We start from the raw sequence: 15,867 nt of genomic DNA, 5'->3' as shown, positions 1-15,867 counted from the left end.
CTGTAATGAGGAAAAAAGTCCCTTTGTGCTGGGACAGCTTAAGGCTGATTTTCCCCCGTTGCTTGTCCCATTCCCAACTGTTTTCTGAAAAAGGGCTGAGCATTGTTCGTTGCTGGTTTTGCAGTCTGCTCAGCTGGTGGGCATAGGCAGTCTTCTCAGCCCCTGTACAAAATCTCAGTGAAAGACAGAGAGCATTGCCTGGTATAGGGTAGATGGTATATTTTATATATGAAATTCCAGTCACTGCTCCTTGCATGAGCATTGTGAGGTTTCTGAGGGGTTTTTTTTAGCAGTTTCATGGATTTCTGTCCTCCTCACGTAATGCTTTTCCAAACTCTTCCAGTGCTGTTGCTGGGGAGCTCACAGGCATGCTCATGCACTGTCTGTGGGAAGGTTTTTTGTCAGATGAGTGCTGGGCATCAGTACTGCCTATGTAGACCACCCCAGGGTGCTCAGGGAGCTAGCCCCACATCTGCTACATCCACCTCAGTGCTCCTGCCAGAAGGTTGCATGCAGAGGCAGCTTTCCATCAGATGCACATGGTAGCATCAGCAGCATGGTTCAGCAAATGTGCAGTTCTTCTTCAAGAGAGGGAGATTTCCAGGCTGCATCATGGTCATCAGAGCTGGTCAAGTGGTTTCTCTTGCACCTGAAGATAGTGCAGCAAGCTCTGCGCTTATATTCTGTATGTTCATGCCTCAGATTGAGAAGGTCAGAGGTCTCTGCTCATCATCTGGCTCTGAAAGCAGCAGAGTCAGGACATTTTTAGTACCCTTTCAGGAGGTGGTATGTTCCTGGAAGGGACATCTGTCTAATGCATGCAGCATTGTTTATTGTGGGATACACAGTGTGGGAAGGCAGGCGTGACACAAGCTATCTGGTACTATCAGGGTAATGCAAGATAGGTCTTTTAAAAGAAATCATAAACATGTTTGGCATATATACACAATAAAATGTCTCCTGTAGGACTCATTCTTCCAGTGTTGCTTAATCAATTTGGTATGTTGTTTTTGAAGCGTTGATCTTTTTTTTAAGCCTTGCATCTCCTTCTGATACTCAGATGTCTGGCTGATGAGGTCTTTTGATGCTATATGCTGTATTTATAGCCCTTATGAACTTGTCTTGCGAAATCACTAGATTTTAATCACTCGCTTCCTTGAGTACTGAATCCTAAATATGCAGACTTGTTAGCACTTAAAGAGCTTTATTTGTCTACCAAAGTACATTAGAAACAAGCCAGTCTATTGGAGCTGCCTATCTTGAAAGGGTTAGGATTAAGATACCAGCAGAAGTGAGGCAAATAACAGTAGATAGATGGACAGAAAGACTGGGAAGGAGCTATTAATGTAAATATCTTGGAGTTATACGCTGATGGTTTACCAGAGCAGGTCTGTCATTATCTGTTTTGCCCTTTTTGTGGGCAGTTCCCAGTCTGCTGTTGTATGCTACTTTGAAAATCTTTTCAAGGATAATTGCTGCTATGAAGGTAGACATTCCCACATTCTGTATGATGCCTGGGATGTAAAAATGGTGATGGCTCTAACTCCCCATTTCCTTGCTTTTTCATCTTTTCCTTGAAATTTAGAAAAAGAGGTGTTAGGGAATGACACTGGTAAAATGGATTGACTGTCCTTGATTTTTTAATTCCCAGTTTTTCTTTGTCGAATTTCTTGGATTATTCTTTACCTTTTAAGTTATTTTCCATAGAGAGTTAAACTTTTCAGGGAGGTTGTTAGGCAAGGAATGTGCACCATGATAACTAACAAAATAACATTTCCTATTGAAGCCTGTCTGAATTGATGTCTGCATGGCTATAAACACAGAACAGAAGAAAAGAGGAGTTCTGGAAGGAATCTCAAAAATCTGCTAAGTCCCCCCTCTTTTGCTGCTAAAATATCTTAAAAATGGAGAGAAAGTTGATAAGGCACTGTGTTGGAGATAGGCAATATGCTGTATAAAAGCAAAAGTTTAGCTTTCGACTTACATAATAAACATGGGAAAATGTCACTGCAGATTATGCTAGTTGCACTAAACGCTTGTCTATTAAAAGCAATTGAGTTCTTTTCCTGCTGTGCTGGCATATAGAGCTGCTGTCTTTGGTGCTGTAGCATTAAACCAACACAATGTTGAGGGGTATTTTTCCCCAAAGTCTATGTCTGCCAGTTACTTTGTAGAACTCGCTAGGAATTATGAATATAAATGTTGTGCATAAAAGAAGCAGGATGCTGTCCCACTGGTCTCTGCTTTTCAGTGTCTTTTCACATGAATGCGGTATTTTGTGCTGTGCAACACAAGCAATTGTATGTAAATTCAGGGTGAAGCAGAATCTTAAGAGTTTTGAAATGACAATTCTTCAAGCAAGAAAAGCTGCTGCTTATGGTACTTCTGCTGGGTAAATCTGGGATTTTGACCCTTTTTGGCCCTTATATTCAGTGATAGAAATACATGTTTGGTGTTAATGCCTAGAAGCACAGTGCTTGAAAAGGGATGATGTGTCATACATAACCACCATATCAATAAAAGTAGACAAGCTTATGTTACTACTGTTTTGATTTTTCTTCTAAAACAGAGGCCACACTTACTTAATTTGTGAGAAATCTACAACACAATTCCCCCTCCCACCCCTCCGTGTAAGAAAGAGGATTATTTTTATGTTTGTTTTCTTCCTTCAACTTTCATTTTTCCTGTCAGTTGAAACTCTTTCCTGTGGTGTTTTGTTTTAGGATAAAAACCAGCCAAAGTGGGATTTTCATTTTCTCCAAATTAGGGTGCTGCTCTGATAGTAGTGAAGGAATTTATTTTTTTGCTGCTTTTTGTTACTAGATACAGAATCTTTAATTTCCAAAAGTGATTAATGAATTTGGCATAAGGCCATTTTAGAGCGCATAACCTAAAACATCTGAAATATGGTGTTCAGTTCTTACTGGAAACGAGGTTCCATTAAAAACATCTCTGTTTGTCAGTGAAATGACCAGTCATCCAAAATCAGTGCTCTTATGTGCAAATGGAGCTTATGAGATTTCAGTCTGTTACTGAAAGCTTTTCATTACCTAAAAGTTAGAAGATTAAGACAAACAAAAAAATTACATCTATCTGTAATTAAATGATGTGATGTGATGATATTATAATTTCTTTTAAATGTAATTTATTATAAAACGGTTGCATTATTGCCTATGTTCTTGCAACAGGAAGGCAAGCAGGGATAATGGATGGCTAGACACTGTGTTAAATTTTGCTACTTTATGTACTACAGTCAGGCAGATGGTGTAGGTACATAGCTATAAGCTATTACGATTTTGGTTTCCTAAGCTCTAGACAATGCTAGATGGATGCTACAGGATCCTCTGTAATTTTCTCTTTACAGTCTGTACAACACTGACTCATTTAGTGGCTGTTTCATAGAATCACAGAATGGTTTGGGTTGGAAGGGACATTAAAGATTATCCAGTTCCAACTCCTCTGGCACAGGCAAAGATACCTTCCACTAGACCAGGTCGCTCAAAGCCTCGTCCAGCCTGGCCTTGAACACTGGCTGGGGATGGGGCATTCATGGCTTCTCTGGGCAACCTGTGCCAGTGCTTCATCATTCTCACAATAAAGAATTTCTTCCCAATGTCTAATCTAGATTCACCCTCTTTCAGTTTGCAGCCATTCCCCCTTGTCCTGTCACTACATGCCCTTGTAAGAAGTCCCTCTCCAGCTTTTCTTAGGCCCCCTTTAGATACTGGAAGCTGCTCTAATGTCTCCCTGGACTCTCCTCTTCTCCAGGCTGAAGAAGCAAGCCCATCTCTCTCAGACAACCCAGGTGCAGGACCTTGCACTTGGTCTTGTTGAACTTTGTAAGGTTGGCACTGGCCACCTCTCAAGCCTATCCAGGTCCCTCTGGATGGCATTGCTTCCCTCCAGCATGTCGACTGCACCACACAGCTTGGTGTCATCAGCAAACTTGCTGAGGATGCATCAATCCCACTGTCCATGTGGCTGACAAAGACAATGAACAGTGCTGCTTTTTCTTTTTTTTGCTTTTAGTTGGTGACGGAGCTGCTACAAACAAGTCATTAGGGAACAGCAGACATCAGTTTGTCAGTCTATGATTTCTTGAGGCTGCAGTGGGGGATGACAGCAGGGAAGAAGTTGGTAAGCTGCCTGACATCAAAGAGCTGGCTAAATCTAACAGGTCAAAATGTAAAACTGCAAGCAGTACCAAAATCAAAGGTGCCCCTGAAGGACAATTTGCTTATTGATAGGAAAAAGCAGAGTGCTGTGTTTGCACCTGCCAAAGAGACATTTTTCAGAACTTTTTTCACCAGTAAATGCTTCGTAGAATAAGCTGAATCAATCACCAGAATACATTTATGAAGACGTAAGTATGAGCTTGTTGGTGTGTTTCATTTCTGAACACTGGTCATTTCTGTTTACTGCCAAAACAATGGGGAAAATCACTCGAACATCGTAAATAAAAAGTTCTGATTTCAAATAGATGAGACTGTCGCAGTCATCTTTTGTGTTTATGGCATCACTTTTCAGCATAGCATAAAATGAGAAATTATGAAGTTACTTTAGAGTTCATCGTTGATGCATCCTGCAGGGCAGGTTTACAGTTCATTATTGTTTTGAGTGAAGAAACCAGGTAAAAAAATGCAAGGAAATTGAAAGTAGTTCCGTGAAACAGGCAAACGTTCATCAAAATAACCTGTTAACTGTCAGCATTTGTGCAAGACATGTTCATAGTTAATTGTTTGATTCTTTATCGGTGAGGAAACCCCAGAATATTCTATCCAAGTTGTTAAAGGTCCTGTCCAAAATGCCGTCCAAGATTTTGATTAAAGCAGAGTATGCCTTTTGCAGAATAAGATGTTATGGCTGGATCTGATTAACAATGAACAATTGGAACCATGGGAGAACAAAATAAAATAATGATTCAGATAAGTTACAGAGTTTTTCCATTCCATAGTGCATATGACCAATCCCAAATCATAGATTGATCTTGAAAAAAATATCCAAATCAGCCCAGACAATGTTGAAATATTATATGAAACAAAAGTTCTTTGTTCTTTAAAACGAAAAATGCAGATTTACTCCATTGCCATTGTCAGCTGCATGGACAGTGGGATTGCAATATTCAGTTGCTTTGTCATATTTTACTCATGATGCATTTGGAGAAGAGAATTCCTTCCTTATAATGAAACAAAACACATTCGAAAACCTTTTCTGAACTGTCGTGGTTTAAACCCAGTCAGGTAACTCGTTCACTCACTCCCCTCCCCCCCCCCCCCCCCTTTCCTTCCCCCTACTCCCGGAGGGACGGAGAGGAGAATCGAAAAGAATGCAACTTCCACGGGTTGAGATAAGAACAGTTTAGTAACTAAGGTATAACACAAATCACTGCTGCTACCACCAATAATAACAATGATAAAGGAAATAACAAGGGAAGAGAATACAACACCTCACCACCAGCCAACCGATAACTCACTCCCCCCAGCCCGACCAAGCACCGACCGATACCTCCTCCAACCCTGCAGTCTCGCAGCCCTTCTGGCTAACTCCCCGTTACCTCCTGGGCAGGACGTGCTGTGGTATGAAATACCTCTTTGGTCAGTTTGGGTCAGGTGTCCTGTCTCTGCTTCCTCACAGCTTCCCCTCCTCCCTGGCAGATCATGAGGCTCACAAAGTCCTTGGCCAAACCAAAACATCATTGTTATCAGCGCTGTTCCCGAGCTGAAAGTCAAAACACTGCACTGCACCAGCTACCAAGGAGGAGAAAAATGACTGCTACTGCTGAACCCAGGACATGAACAAATCAAAGAAAAGAGAAAGTAGGGTATTTTGTGTCTAATATCCCCTGTGGATATGGAATCATGCATCATAGCGATGAGGCTGGAAGACTGAACCTCTGCCTCTCCCCAGTATTCTCTACTTGTACCTTCTTTGCCCCTCTCCTCTACCAGCAGGCTTTGAGCATCTCCTTTTGGCTCCAGCTCTGTGGTGTCAAAACACGGAGGGATAGTGATGCTGCCCATTCCTCCCTCCTGTCAAATCAGGACCACTCAGCCCCCTTGTGCCACGAGTTTGCTGCACGGGCCCCATACCACTTTATTTCTGCCTGTGCATTGATGTTGCACTGGATTCCTGTGCCATGTCTGGTTCAGAGGTCTGTGCCAGAGCTCAAAACATTGTAATTAATGTATTAGAAACAGGTTCTGCATGGGAGACATATTACTCATGATATTGACATCTGTGGCACTGGATCCTGATTTCTCTTGACCATCTAATTAATTGTAGTGCCTGTCTCCATCAAAGAAATTACTAATAAACTAGTCGATTTTTTTCATACATACTGCTAGCAACTGTTCTGCTGTGTTCAAGGGTAACCTTGAAAATCCATAATTATACTCTGCATGCTGCTGCCCACTGATAATTAATTATGTACAAAATTTGAACTATGATAATGAATCACTGAGCTTAGAGAAGAGGTTTGGGAAAGAAATGTCAGTTTTATCCAATATAGTTTCTTGGATAACAGTCAGATTCTCCCATTTTTTCTGTAATAAGCCAGAAGAATCAAAAGAATCTCAGGATAAATTCATACAAAATGTCTTGACTTTTTTTTTGGTGATTCCCACCTCAGTGTTTTATTGTGAGGAGATGCATAAGTCTGCCTGACAGAACAAGAGCAGAAATTGTGGTAGCCATCGATAACTGAATGAAGAATGTGCACCATATTGAAAATAACTTCTCAGATATGTTCTGTTCATGAAATACATTGAAGTGAAGCATTACATTCTCTTTCATGTAGACAGTGGAGTGCTTGAAGTCATCTTTGTGTTTCTCTAGTCTTGGGACAGGCTGGCTGGCAGTTTGCTTCTCAGCATCCTCAGACACAACTGTAACTGGTATGTTGCACAGGGGAAAGCCACCGAGCTAGCCACGAGTCTCTTGTATGCAGGGAGTGCCTCAGGAGACTTCTGGTGAAGCAGAAAGTCCAAAATAGAGGCTGCATCCACCATGGACTATGGCATACTTTTTCTGTGTGTCCGAGTTCCTTTCTCAGAATCACAGAATGGGCTGCAAGCACACACTGCTGGCCCATGTTGAGCTTGTCACCCAATACCTCAAAAGTCCTCCTTAGGGCTGGGCTGCTCTCAATCTGTTCTCTACTCAGCCTGTAGCTGTGCTTGGGATTGCCCCGACCAAGGTGTGGGACCCTGAACTTGGCCTTGTTGAACTTCATGAGGTTGGCATTGGCCACCTCTCAAGCATGTCAGGGCCTCTCTAGATGGCATCCCTTCGCTCCAGCATGTCAGCCACACCACACAAGGTCCCTCTGAATGGACCAGTGCAAAGACAAGAACATGGTCTTTGTCTCTAGTGGTGTGTTACTCAGCTGATGCATTGTCAGTCATGTGCTGGTGGCCTGATGTGTAGCCAGAGTGGGCTCATAGGTCAGCTTTTCTGCTTGTGCTCATCAGGCAACCATGCAGCTTCTCAGTGTCGGCTGCTGGGGACTGCAGATACCACCTCTTGGTCTCTGCTCCTGTTTCACTGCCTAGACTTGCAGTAGCTGACATGCTTTGCCCGGTTGCTGGAGTGCATCTACCTTTAGTGTGGTTTATTGCTGTGGGCTAAAAGTTTGCTTGCTCATTCATCATCATTTGCTAACCGTAAAACAGGTATATGCTGCTAAGATCAGCCTGTGTAGGAGAGCTTGGCAGGGGCTGCAGGCATCCTTTAGAGATGACATGCATTTAAAATCCCTTTCATGGTAACATTACAAAATGGTCCTTAGTGTAAGTGGTGATAATGCTCAGAGGAATTTTTAAAAAAAGGTATTTTGTTATAGTATTTCTTTTAATATAGCCTTATGCATAAAGCCTCTCAGTGTAATTACAGCTTTGTAAATCCCCATTGTTTGTTCTCTGTAACAAAGGATTTGTCTGTTGAGTTACAACTGCAAATACCTCATAAACCTGGCAGCTGAGTATTATCTGTGATATACTGGTGGGAGAAAGCAAGCAAATACCGCAGTCTTTCTGAAAATACAGAAATGTAAATGAAGCCCTTTTTAATGGAACGTCCAAAATGGGGAAAATACCACTTTACCCTTTCCTGCTGATTGTGCATTCAGAAGTTTTCAACGTGCATGACTTCAGTTTTGAATTTGGTTACTTGGATAGATTTTATGTTTTTTTTCTGATCTCCTTTTGTAGAAATAAACATAAAAGGCAATTGCAGCACATTGACTTTGAGACATTATTGCATAGTTACTAAACAAATGTCTGAATCTTCCAGTTTGTCTGTTAATCAGAATTTAGCCCAGTTCCACCTGTCAAAAAACCCTGGCATTTCAGCATGCTTGGCCTTAGCTCCAGAAAATAAAGCAAATATCATGCCTTAAGGCTTTTGTCCTGTTAGCTTAGCCAGAAGATCTTGATTCAACACTGTTTAGAATTTAGTCATGGTTGGTTATCACTAGCAAATGATGTCATTGTCACTAGCAGTGTTTACCACCACCCCACCACAAATGATGAAGAGAAGTTAGACAGCTGCAGACATTACTTAAACTGTGTTTCAGTGAAGGTTTATATTTGCTGTATGCACTGGGCATAGGGAGACATTTTCCAAAGCCCCTGTTAGAAATACCTGTTTCTGTTTCGTTGTCTATTCCTTACATTGGCAACCAGAACTGCCATTTGAAAAACACTTCGCAGCAGAATTGCTGGCCTGATGATTATACAATGTTGTACAATACTCCTTAAAATCTTTACCATAAATAAGAAGAAAGTACTCTCTAAGCTTGCTTTCACTGACTTACAGTTGGCAATTTCCATTTTATTTATTCTTATGTTATTTTTCATAGCTTTGAAAATGTATGCAGAGCTTAAGGACATACTCCTTGCACAAACCATGCAGTGCCACAGTTCTGGACTGCATTGGGACATTTTACTGGGGCATGTGCTATACATGGGACTTAAATGAAGGCATGTGTCATACAGGTAGAAAAAGATAGAAGAAAGAAATATAGCAAAAAATAATCTTTAAATGAAAGATAAAGCCCCCAATTTACAGACTAGTTCACTATATTTTTTCCTTCTTTGATGCATTCATTAAACTTCTGCTTTCATAGAACTTTCTTACTTTAATTTTGGATGGACTTACCAGCTTCATTCCAGTGTGCAAGTGTGGTGGTTGCCATCCACCATCCCAAGCAGAACATGGCACCACCTACTCAGTTATTAGAAAAAGTACTGGGGGAAAAAAATAAGCATTCTGGATGTGTCATGAGTTGGAGTCAGCCCTGCTTTAAGGTCTGGGATGTGTTGGGCTGAAACTGGCATTCTGGAAAAGATAACAGGAGTCTGCCATGTTCCAGGACTTCATGATGACATTCACTGGCTGGGGATATTGTGCAGGAACATTCACTGCATGCTCTTTCTTCTATTTTTAATTCTGCCATCCCATAGAAGACACGCTATTAAGACAACCAGTCAACAATTAAGACAATTACTCTTATGTCAGTGGTGTGATTATAGTCAGAAAGATATGTGATACAAGATTTATGATTTCTGATACAAGGTTTGAAAGTCCAGATCTTATCTCTGATGTAGTTTGTGCTTACTCAGACATATGGACAAGGATAGAAATCAAGCGTCTGCTATAAAACAGTGTGAATCTAAGGATGAAGTTTTGGCTGTCTCAGCTTGTCTGCTCTCTAGGTTCCTCTTCAGTAAGCTGGAGGAAGAGAGGAGAAAATTCCACAGTGCTGTTTGCACCACTGATAACTGCAGTATATAGTTAAATACATGTGGGATTAATGCCACAGGATTTGAAACAATGATTTTTGGTACAGATTTTATTTTAAAAGTAAATTAGTTTAGTTTTGCCCTTTTTTTAAGTCAAGGAAAACAGTGTCATTAACATTTATAAAGTAAATTAAATATGCTCCAATAGATCTTGAAGGTCTACTAGCCAAAATATATTTTTATCTTGCTAATTTGTCATTTAAACAGAGAATTATAATGCAAATGCTGGCAAAAAAAAAGGACCATAGGCATTACTGTCTGTGGACTTGCCATTTACTGGAGTGGGTAATAGCTTCTGGGTATTGTATTCGTAGCATTTTCAGTAAAGCAGCTGTGAGTTTTTAGCTCTTTAGGATGATCTCAACATGGTAGTGGTGATCTTTGTTTCCTCATTGTTCTACCTCTGAACAGTTGAGTCGAGCTACCTGGCTGAAATACCAGATTTCTTAGACCCAGGAGGAGGCCTAGCTTCAAAAAGTCATTGAGCTTTATGATTTGAATGTCATCCAGTCAGTAAGAGAAATAATAAATAGTGGGTGTACAAAGAGGGATGTTCCTCAGCACTTCCTTGGGGAGAAGGACAGAAGTGAGACAGTGTTTCTGTGACTGGTTGTGCTGTTGGGGCAGCAGAACACGGACCACATATTCCTCTTGCAGCTGGCAGTTGTCTCTGTAGCTGTAGTTGAGGTTATATGCAATTTTTTGGCAATAACGGTTAACTTTTAATTTGTACATATGCTTTAAATGGAACGATTTTATGTGTTTTCTACCTTCCAGCTATGACCTTGTGTTTGCTGTCCAATCTAAACATGGGATTTCTTCTAGCCTTTTTATCCTGCAAAGAACATATACCATCATGGTAATTATGATTAGCATTTTACTGGTAGTAAACATTCTTGGGATGCATCTGTAGGTCCCAGAGTTTAGACTGTGCACACAGGCCTATCTGCTGCCTTGCCACACCTGCGCAGACCGGCTCTGGCTAAGAAGCACCAAACAATCCAAGGCATGCTGTGTGGAGTTCCAGGAATGAAAATGCTTGTCACAGATTAGAATTTGGCATGCTGCAGTCATGGCTTTTTGCTCTACAAAGTGCATAGCGCAATTTGCTAACTACTGCAAGTGCTGGAACTGTGAAATCAAATGGCCTTGAGTCAAGACTGGGGGGACAGGAAGAATTAAATTATGTTTCTATGCCAGCAGAGTTCCTTGCATCTTGAGGAGAAGCTTTGCTGTGGGGGGTCAGTGAGATCTTCCCCACTGGTGGTTTTTTGGTGTGGGTTTTTTCCTATTCCCCCCCTCCCCTCACTGTTGCACATTTTAATTCCTACTGAGAGCTGCTGAACAGCAGAACTGAAAGCCAAACTTCTGGAGTGGCTTTAGGAGTGAATTTGTTTCCTGCTCAGAATTCTTAGTTCCCCACCCCTTTCTTTTTCCTTTCTTGGCTTTGATGGAATGAGAACTCAGCGCCTTTTCCAGGCCTGGTTGGCTTTCTGTGATCTTTTGTGAAAAAGAAAATTGTAGTTGCTTTGCTCAGTCAGTCTCCTTGTGGGACCTCCGAACATTAGGGCATCCTGTGGGGGCTACAAAAATAAACTGAAACAAATTCTGGGGTGATGATGACTATGTTTAGAAGCCTGAATAGATTTGCATTTTTTGGTAACTTTAAAGAATTTTCCCCCTGCATATTTCTTTCCAGGTGAAGATGTCTGTGATGGGTTTCAGGAGCCTAAAAGTAATGTTCAGTAGGATGAATGGGATTTTGTTAGATAAGGATATATGTACAAGAAGAAGAGCAGTGACTTTATCCCTACTATGATATCTGTTCGAAGACATAGGTAGAATGTGTAATTTATATCTAAATTTTGTGAAGTGCACCTGGATGCCTTTTCTCCTACTGTGTACGGTGTAAGTGCTGAATCATTTGGAAATAACTTGTTTTAACTTATTGGTTGTATTTATTATAGGGATCAAACCCATGTTTTGGTTATGGCAAGATATGTTGCTGTATCTTCAGCTTTGCAGTTTTTACTAAACAGCATAAACAGAAAAGATGAAATAACAATGACTGAAACAAAAAGGAATGCTTTTATGTGTACAACTCCATGCAGTCAAGCATTTTCTGAGTCTGGTACAGGAGGAGATTTTCGATTCTCCTCTCCGTCCCTCCGAGAGCAGGGGGAGGGCAAGAAAGGGGGGGGGAAGTGAGCGAACGAATTACTTGACTGGGTTTAAACCACGACATACATCTATTCTGCTGTCTAATCGATTTGGCAGTATTAGTTTTCTGTGGCTCAGTTGGAGTCATTGGTGAGTCTTCTCTAAGAAGACTCATGAACAGCTTCAGTAGCAAAGTACATTGTTAAAACAATCTCTGTCAGTAGGTTTTTTTTAGTATTAGTATTTCCAAAAGTGATTAATAAGGAGTTATTCTGAAAGAGATGGAGCTTGCAAAAATATTTATATTTTTTCTTGTATCTGAATTTAAAGGATTCTGGTAAACCATTTGTTGAAACTACAGAGCCTTTTGTCACTGAGTGTGGACAGTGACCTGCTTTGTTTAACTTAATTGTACTGATGTACTTTTGAGGCAGTCTGCTAGAACCCCTCCAGAGTGCATACAGAGTTAGCACATTCGGTGACTGGCAACAAGTACAGTTTTTACTGTAAAGAGGCATATGCTTAGAAGGATGACACGTCTGAATATTGCAATGAAATGCAATTGCGTTTTTGGTAGAGATTGTTCTCTCCATCTGATCAAGGAGGTCAATAAGCATGAAAGCAGTGCAGGCAGTTAACAGGAGATGTATTTATGTGAAAGCAGAGAGTCCATGTGAAACTCTTTGCCAAGGTATCAGGGGCAGGTAAGACTAAGTCTTACCAGGCAAGCACTGTTGAATGCTTAGGGCCTCACTTACCCAGTGTGATTTTGAGAAGTTATCTCCACTTGGATAGAAGCCAGATCATCTGAAGATAGAGCCTTCCTGCTGCCTGATGGAAAACAATAATGGTCCATCTTTCTCTAGGTCCTCAGACATGGACTACTGAGGCAGGAAGCAGGGCCCATGAGAACATATGATAGGAGATACTCATGGCCCTCATTACAGCTTGTCCTGTTATCAACAGCTAGATCAGATAAGGCAAACTTATGCAAACTCTTTAAGCATGCTGGGGTTTGTTTTTTTTTTCTGGGAGTCATAAACCCTGCCAAAGTCAGCTTTCATTCTTCTTTTAAAGGTACGTAGGATGAGTTAAATATGCTTCAAAGCAGCCTGCGCTGTGAGTGTTTCTAGCATAGAAATACTTTGCTTCAAAAGCTGTGGATTTTGTCACAAATCCAGAATGACTTTTAGTCTTCTTCAGACTTGCGCCTGTATCTGCTTTGTGGTTACAGGCTATCCTGTAAGATATTCCTTTCCCTTCCCACAAAGAAGCATTCTGGTCCCATAAACTTTATGCTGTGGGCCGCTGTAGTATTGAGACAGGTGAGTAATAAAGAATCAGAGACATAATGTGTTCTCGGTTGCACTCTGGTTAGATTCAATGGGTGTTTTACGTGAGAAAAGTAAGGATTTGGTTCGTGCTGTAGTAAATCCCACTCAATCCTATTGAAACCATGCATAGCCTCCAGTGATAGAGTACCTACTGTTTCTGTCCCTTGATTACTGCATGCAAAACCTTTCTTAAGTTACCTCTCATGCGTGACCCACACCTAAAGCCAGATGTGAGGTAATCTGGTGCTGATGCATGTTTTAGCAGCTGATTATCAGAAGGAGTTGTAGAAAATTAAATCCATGAGTAAATCCTGGTTCCAGCTGTAACAGTTATTTTTCTTCTTCCTAGTAGCTGGTGCAGAGCTGTGTTTTTGTTTCCGTCTGAGAACAATGCTCATAACACGCTGATGTTTTAGTTGTTGCCCAGTAGCACTTACCCTGATCATGGACTTTTCAGTCTCATGCTCTGCCAGTGAGGAGGGGCACAAGAAGCCAGGAGGAAGCAGAGACAGGACACCTGACCCAAAGTAGCCAAAGGGGTATTCCATACCACAGCATGTCATGCTTAGCATATAAACTGGGGGGAGTCACCCGGAAGGTGAGATCACTGCTCTGGTCAGGCTGGGTATCGGTTGGCAGGTGGTGAGTAATTGCATTGTGCATCACTTGTGTTTATTTTTATTTTTTTTCCTTTCCCATTTTAGTTTTATATTATCTCCCCTTGTTACTTCTAGTATTATCATCACTAGTAGTAGTTTTATATTATCCTTTAGTTACTGGACTGTTACTGTCTCAACCCATGGGGTTTCCATTCTTTCTATTCTCTTCCACATCATGGCCTGGGGAGGAGGGAGTGTGGGAGGTGGGTGAATGGCTGCGTGGTGCTGAGTTGCCAGCTGGGTCTAAACCATGACAGTCCTTTTTGGTGCCCAGCGTGGGGCACAAAGGGTTGAGATGTATTTTACTAAGTAATGAAACTACCTCAGTTGTTCCTCTTCCTTTAAAGGTACACATATGCACCTCCTCAGCTGTGGGAAATCGGGCATTGCAAATGTCAGCTCTGATGAACTGTTTCATAAAAATGAGATCTCATGCCTTTTCTCAAAATGGATGGTTAATTTAATGTATGTCTGCTCTGCAGAAATGTTTCTTTTTACGTTTACCTGTTCCATTTCTGAAATAGGCTCATTTTATAGGTCTCCCATAAAAAAACAGGTGAACATACTCTAAGGGCAGAGGCACTTCTACTATTCACTTGAGCTTTGTTTCCCTCAGGTTGACAGATTCACAGCCATTCCTAGAAGAGTCTGTTGTTAACCCCACTGCCCCTCAAAACACAGTATTTTCACTGTAGAGCAGAGGATTAATTTCTTCAACCACTTCATTGATCACATGCTTCGAGGCCAAGCCTTAAATTCTTCCTTGGCAGAGATGAACAAGGTCTCTCCTTGTTTTCCCTTCATCTATAAATTTCTAACCATACTGACTGATGGCTAATGGAGTGTGTACAGAAAGTGCTAGAGGCTGAGATGTTTTGCCTGTGACTCAGCATGATTTCTCTGCTTTTCAACAAATACCACTAATAATTGTCATATTTTATTAGACTTGGCATTTTGTTTTCTGTTTTGTGCTGTGTATTATGCTAATTTTGAAAGTGAAATAAGATAAAGTGTGATTCTGTTCTTGCATATATTAGTGGCAAAATATACCCATTTAGTTCAGAGTTACCAGAATCCAATTCCCAGTTATAATGCTGATGCCTATAAATAGGTCCTGGTTGTAAAGGACTGAACAAAAGTCACAAAGAAATGAAAGGTTAATTAATATTTGCTATGCCCTCAAAAATCATTGATTGCTCTGAGTCATGCTGGAACTTTTTCAGCATAGTCTTATAGCTTTTTTGATTTTTTGATTTTGTGATGGATGTTGGTACACTGTTGGCAAATGTGCCATTTAGAATGGCTTAGTTGAAGCAGATGTTTAATGAAATGGCTTGATGCTTTCATTCTTATACAGGCTGACCCTACCTGTTTTGGGATTGAGCAGGAAAGAGCTGCTTTTAAAAGAAACTTTCAGGCTGAGAAGCAATTTGAATGAGCATATTGCAGGGCAAGTCCATCTTAGAATAGCAACTATCAAATGTCCAACAAAAAATAATAGCAATACCAGTGCCAGTCACAGAATACTGCTTGCAGTGAAAATAAACCTGTGAAGTCTACTGTTTAGGTGATGAATTGACTAGATCAGTTGTTTGTATTGATAGTTCCAAAGCATTTGAATTGTTTGTTCAGAAGAGCTGGTTAAGATAGTAAATAAATAAAGGCCTTCACCTGAGAGTGTTGAGAATGATTATCTCTCCAAATGAATGGAAATTTATTTCAGTTATGTGAAAAGAACCCCATAGTTTTGGTGTTAATTGAAGTGAAACTAAAATAATAACTTTACCATATAGATCTTTAATACAGATTTCTTTACTCTTTTCAGTGGAAGAACGGAAAATGAAGCTCTAATAAGGTAAGAATGTTTTATTCCACTTTAGTAAGATATTCAAGTTAATTGGAGGCAATTTTTAA

The 15,867-nt window shown here is 40.7% G+C and overlaps 1 protein-coding gene across 9 annotated transcripts in view; it reads left to right on the top strand.

Annotated features, from left to right (window-relative positions):
* The window catches only part of THRB (thyroid hormone receptor beta), a 168,077-nt gene that overhangs the window by 30,178 nt on the left and 122,032 nt on the right, over positions 1-15,867 (top strand). For 6 of the 9 annotated variants that reach the window (XM_061464946.1, XM_061464947.1, XM_061464948.1 and 3 more), the window contains one exon: positions 15,779-15,808. The exons of the other annotated variants lie outside the window; for them this stretch is intronic. The gene's annotated coding sequence lies outside the window, so the exon portion shown is untranslated. The remainder of the gene's footprint in view (positions 1-15,778; positions 15,809-15,867) is intronic. 9 annotated transcript variants of the gene reach the window in all.

The sequence above is a fragment of the Pezoporus flaviventris genome, unplaced genomic scaffold, assembly GCF_033815535.1.
Source record: "Pezoporus flaviventris isolate CSIRO_AGI_PZ_B2104156 unplaced genomic scaffold, CSIRO_AGI_Pfla_v1 ptg000037l, whole genome shotgun sequence".
Lineage (NCBI taxonomy): Eukaryota > Metazoa > Chordata > Aves > Psittaciformes > Psittacidae > Pezoporus > Pezoporus flaviventris.
This window is presented reverse-complemented; position numbering and strand designations above follow the sequence as displayed.